The sequence below is a fragment of the Pinus tabuliformis genome, chromosome 4_2 (assembly GCF_031772625.1).
Source record: "Pinus tabuliformis cultivar Carrire ecotype Pingquan chromosome 4_2, CPIR1, whole genome shotgun sequence".
NCBI classification, from domain to species: domain Eukaryota; kingdom Viridiplantae; phylum Streptophyta; class Pinopsida; order Pinales; family Pinaceae; genus Pinus; species Pinus tabuliformis.
The window spans coordinates 928164544-928170160 of record NC_142304.1 but is presented as its reverse complement, the minus strand read 5'-3'; the positions used below and the strand labels follow the sequence as shown (position 1 = coordinate 928170160).

The 5617-nt window shown below is 40.9% G+C and overlaps 1 pseudogene; it reads left to right on the top strand.

The window, feature by feature from the left end:
* Positions 1 to 632: 632 nt before the first annotated feature.
* On the top strand, positions 633 to 1402 carry LOC149172734 (uncharacterized; annotated as a pseudogene).
* Positions 1403 to 5617: the final 4215 nt, after the last annotated feature.

The following is a 5617-nucleotide window of genomic DNA, read 5'->3' as shown; positions in this document are numbered from 1 at the left end:
CATCTGTTGACCGATGAGGGCAAGACTCACAATAGTAGAAGCATTTGTAACCCGAATATTAATGGAATTTTAACAAGAGCGATACTATGCACACTCAGTAATAGTAGAAAATTCAGCGCCATTGCTGGTCTTGTTTTAACAAGAATGGAGATATATACAAGTGCCTAGATGCGAAAACAGGGCTGAGACCTCAAGAATGGTATCAATCTGCAACATTTATTTGGTACCAACTTATCGAAATTGTCTCTCTTTGGGCATGTTTTTGATGCTCAAAACAATTGCTAGTCCATAAATTGAGATGATAAAAACATGTGCGAACTGCAGTAGAATGTTAAAACATGTTGATGCTGCTACTGAAATGCCATCGGCACCATTACAAGGAAGATACCTTACTTTTATTTGTTAGACTTGTTCATGGTGGTCACGCGTCTCATAAACAAATGAGAAGTAGAAGAAATGAAGATGCCAACATAGCTGCTTTACGAGCGCAAGTGAAAATGCTTTGCAACAAGAATCAATTGAATGAGGCTTTGAAGATGATGGAGGGCAAGGGCATTGCTATTGACTTTGATACCTGATCTACCCTAAGCATGCCTCTTTGCTGGTGATGAATTATCTTGGAGCACAGTAAAATGGATGCTAAGACGCCTTTAACCCCGGCAGGTGTTCCCAATAAACGCCTGGCGACCTTCGCCAACTGCTCAACAACAGAAATGGCGACTGAGAATCCATTCAAAGCTGAATTTGAGAAGTACCGCGACCAACTCAACGAGATGAATGACAAGAGGGAGAGGCTTGTGAAGGCCAGCCGTGATGTTACACAGAGCAGCAAGAAAGTTATTTTCCAGGTTCATAGGATTGGCAAACATAATCAGCAAACAGTTCTGGGATGCAAGAGTACGTTGAAGCAGCGACTGTACTAGAGTTTTGTAAATCTGGAAAGCTTTTGACGCTTGCAGATCTTAATAGCAGACTCACAAAACTTAGTGATCCATCTACTAGCCCTTTGAAAATCAACCTTTTAGATTATCTTCTTGGGATTGGAGATTTGACGGGAGAACTCATGAGGTTAGCCATCAGTCAGGTAGCTGATGGAGAAGTAGAGGTGGCTAACACCATATGCAATTTTGTACGAGATCTTTATAAGGATCTCAGTCTTGTTACTCCTATAACTGATGATAGCTACGAAATGAACAAGAAGATGGAGACAATGCTTCAAAGTTTAGTAAAAATAGAAAATGCTTGCTATGCTGTTCGAATTAGAGGATCAGAATACATAACTGATGCTCAGGGTGAGCAGTATAGATACACATTGGCACAATTGGCGTTCCTCTACTGCAATGACTGGATGGAAACTTGGACCTTGTTAAGACACAGGGGAATAATGAGTCAGAGCTGCTAGGATTCTCTATTGGTTAGTGGGCGCAGAGAACGCAACTAAAACATGGCTAATAGGATTTCAGAATAGAGAATTTAAGTCGCAGATTATTATGACTGAGCAGATTCAGAATGGCAGAGAGAGGCCAAAAATGGCGTTGGAGAAATGACAGGTTGCAACTAAAATTTAGCTGAGAAAATATTCCTGAAATGATCTGCACATAAGGGCCATAAAACAAATGGCTCAAAATAATTATGCAGGGCAGGAATACGCCTGCTCTGATACCATGTTAAACACACATGGGGAGCGAGAGAAAATATGAAAGATAAATCATGAGAGTACAATTTTTATTAACAAATGATTTACATTTATAGTACAATATGTGACCGTTGGGTTTCACATCCCACGGTCTCTTGGACTACTTTGTCTATTCAGCTTCCACACTAACCCACTGAGGATTAGGTGTCCAACAAAAAGTCTCCTGCAAAAAGTGCTATGCACAGGCTCTATGCGCCGCGCCACTTCCTTATGCGCCACGCACGTGGTGCACGCCTATGCTAGGGAGCTCTAAATTGAAAAAGATTTATATTTTTGGATTTGGCATGAAATATCATGACTGATGGTGCATGGCCAAGAAATTTGGGCAAGTTTTGAGTCCCCAGACCTCTCCATCGGTCGTTTGGGTGGAAAATGCAACGCTGGCAAACAGTTAGCTCTTCAACTTCAATTCATTAATGATGATTAAAACAACCCCCTATTTTCACCAATTTTCTCATTCCTTGCATGGATTTGCCAGAAATCCAACTATATTGCATTACAGCACAGCAATTTCAAACATATTACAACAGCAGTCCAAACAGTCTTGCAACTAGCATTCATTTCTCCAAGCAGTTTTCATAGCATCAATTATGTCATCTGATCATTCATCCGATTATGAGGAGGAAACTCATAGTGACCCACCCACAGAAGAACGTGCACCCCGAAGGCCTCACAAAAGTGACATACATGTTAGAGAAGAACCGGCTACCCTCACAGAATTGCAGGCCTGCCCTTTTGCCGTCTCTTGTTTTTGGTTTCAGTCATGCTATGAGTTTTGTGAAAAGGTTGCAAATGTTCAATTCCACCATGAGTTGGCTCACCTATTTGTTCTACATTTGCATGGTGCTCAAGTTACTTTGGCCGATGTTACTTTCACACTTACACCGGACTCTATTTCATTAGCTACCGGCATGCCTAATATTGGAGAGCCAAATGGAATATGAAATACCTGGAGTAGAGGAACAAACAACTTGAGGAGCGGTAAGCTGAGATAGAGTTGCAACTGAGCAAGGAAAACCAGCAACACATCGTAGCAGCACGAGGTAGACCTATAGGAGCAAAGAGATGAGGACCGGGAGTATGTTTTAGAGAAAGTGAGCGTTCACTTGGAGTAGCTGTTGGAGAAGGCTAAGAGGGAAAAAGCAATGCTGAGGTGCATGGCTCACCATTACATGGCTCGAAACATGAGCTCCAAAGCGAGAATCAGGAGCCTAAAGGCGAAATTGAGGAAGGTGACAAAAAGACAAAAGAGGCAAAAAGAGAAATATTAGATCCGAATCTTAGCCGAGGCTTCTTTGGTCCAGCACGACATGTGATAGAGAAGGTACAGCCCAAATTTCAAGAAATTTGGAGCATATTTTTGCATTTTGAAATTTTGTGTACAAAAAACAGGTTTTTTTTCCCTTTGCGCCGCGCCACTTGGCGCGCGCTTTCGCTAGGGAGCTCCAAATGACAAAAAGTTCACATTTTTGGATTTCCCATGGAAAATCATGACTTTTGGTGCATGGCCAAGAAGTTTGGGCCAATTTTGAGTCCTTAGGAGGTCAAAAACACCCAAAAAATGACCTCTCTACACAGGAAGCAGTTTTGGGAGATTGCAGTTTTGGAGGGGCAAATGGCATCCAAATTCAGAAATTCCACTTGGGTTGGAATTTATATAGGCAGGGCTTTCCAGCAAGCACACTTGGGCTCAATTTGGACTTCAAAAAGTGCCTCAAAACCAGCTCCAAAGTGGCACGACGCATACAATTTTTGGCGTGGCGCACAGAGACCCAAAGGCCAAAATCACTTCCGCTCTGCGAAATTTCGATTCGCAATTTTCTCCAAGTGGGCCCACTCATTTACAATACATTTTTCCTGGCATCAAAGGCAAAGTTTAAAAAACATTTTTGGCTTCTATCCAAGTGGCCAAATGAAGGCGAAGAGCCACCCAAAAAATCTACGCTCATGTTTGCTTTTTTCTAATTGGTCCTCACAGAAAATTAAATGTAGCTGCTGATGGTTGGCTCTTCATTTCCTGGGTTGATCAAATTTCTCATGGAAAAGCTTATTTATTGTATTGAGAGTCATTTTGGTTTTTGGTTGGAGTTTCTGGGAAGCTGTGGGAGAGAAAATCGGTTACTCACTGTACATTTTGACAGAGAATTAATGAAAGATTGCAGCGCTGGTTCTTGAGATTCCTGTGGTGTGAGTTTAGCAGATGTATTTTCTTTCTATTTCATATGTATTTCGTTATGTTTCACAGTTCATTCATATTCATTTCTAGTGAAATCTTCTAAGTAAGAAAAGGTAAAATTCAGTTTTTGCTGCTCTGCCTTGGGAAAGTTTTCACGTTCTAATGTTTTCTTCTGTTGAAAAGGATTCATGTATTTATGCCCTTTTCACCCTCTCAAACAGTCTCTCCATTTCATGTTATTTCAAATTTAATTGCTAGACTTTCGGCCTGTCTTGCCTCACGAAATAATCTGTGTCTTTGAGTTAAATTCTCTGCTCATGCTGTTCCTTGGTCCCATACATCCCAAAAAACTCAGTCATTCATCAAAATATTTCTTTCATATTTATTTACCTAGCCTAAAATCAGTATCCATTCTAAGTCATCCTCAGACCCTATTTGCTTATTCTTCACTGAGCATGACCCGGAGAGAGCCCTCTCCTGTTCTGGTAGGGCTAGCTACCAGACTGAGCGTGGTTTGTGGTTACCCTAAATTTCGCCTTCCTTCAGCCTAAGGCAGATTTAGGTGCTAACATAGTGGCGACTCCACTGGGGAAGAAAACGGTTTGCTTGAAGATTGTCTTGCCCCAGTACATGTATTAAGTTCAGATCTGATGGTTGATGGTGGACAACGATCAGACAGAAGACGGCTGAAATCATTCACCTGGCGACTCCATTCACTGAAGAATCCAACAATCTGTGCTTCATGGTGACTCCACTGGAGGACTAACTCTTTCTCTGCAAAAATGGAAGGATCTTACACAAAGTTCAGGTATCCAAAGTGGAATGGTATTCAGGACCTACTCTGCTTTCTTGTGAATTACTTCTTTGCTGTTCTTGAAGCTGTCCTAAAAGTTTTTCAGAACTTGTTGTATGATAAAGGTGATCAAAATCTTCAATCGACCCATTCAAAAAGCATAAATACTAAGTTTCCCTTTGATCCTAGCCTCCTTACTTTTCCTACATCTTATGATGATTCTCTGCAAAGTGATGAGCCTAAAGAAAACAAAACTGATCCCATAGCTCTTGTATATATTCCTACAGCTGTTATAATCCCAGATAGGTATAAACCTCTTGTTTTACCTTCTGTTCTTCATGCTTTCCCCAAAAACTATGATCTATACTTGCCAAGATTTGACGGTGAATGTAAGAATGTCAATGTTGAGCAACATGTGCAGAATGTTGAGACTTTTCTAGACCTTTTTGAAATTGATGAAGAAGATGTCAGTATAAGGCTTTTTGCTCTTTCTTTGCGAGGCAAAGTCAAGAGTTGGTTCAAAGCCTTGCCTGATGCGAGCATCAAAGATTTACACCAGTTCATCAAAGTTTTTCTTGACAGGTGAAGGATTGGACAGAACCTTTTCCTTATCGTAGAAGAGTATAATCAGCTGAAAAGACTGCCAGGGGAGACAGTACAACAGTTTTCAGCCAGATTTAATCAAGTTTATTATTCAATGCCGGTTGATATAAGACCCCCTCCTAGATCTGCTCTCTTGCATTACCCAGGTTCCTTTGATTCGGAAATGGAGTTTCAGCTGAGATAAAAGAATGTCGCAACACTTGAAGAGATGCAAAACAATGCAGTAAATGTAGAGGCTCATTTACTGATCAGAAGGGCAAGGTTGAAAGAAGAAGAGATGAAAAACGTGGATCTAGAGAAAACTACACCTTCAGAGGAAAAGCTTGACATTTTGGTGAGTGCATTAGAA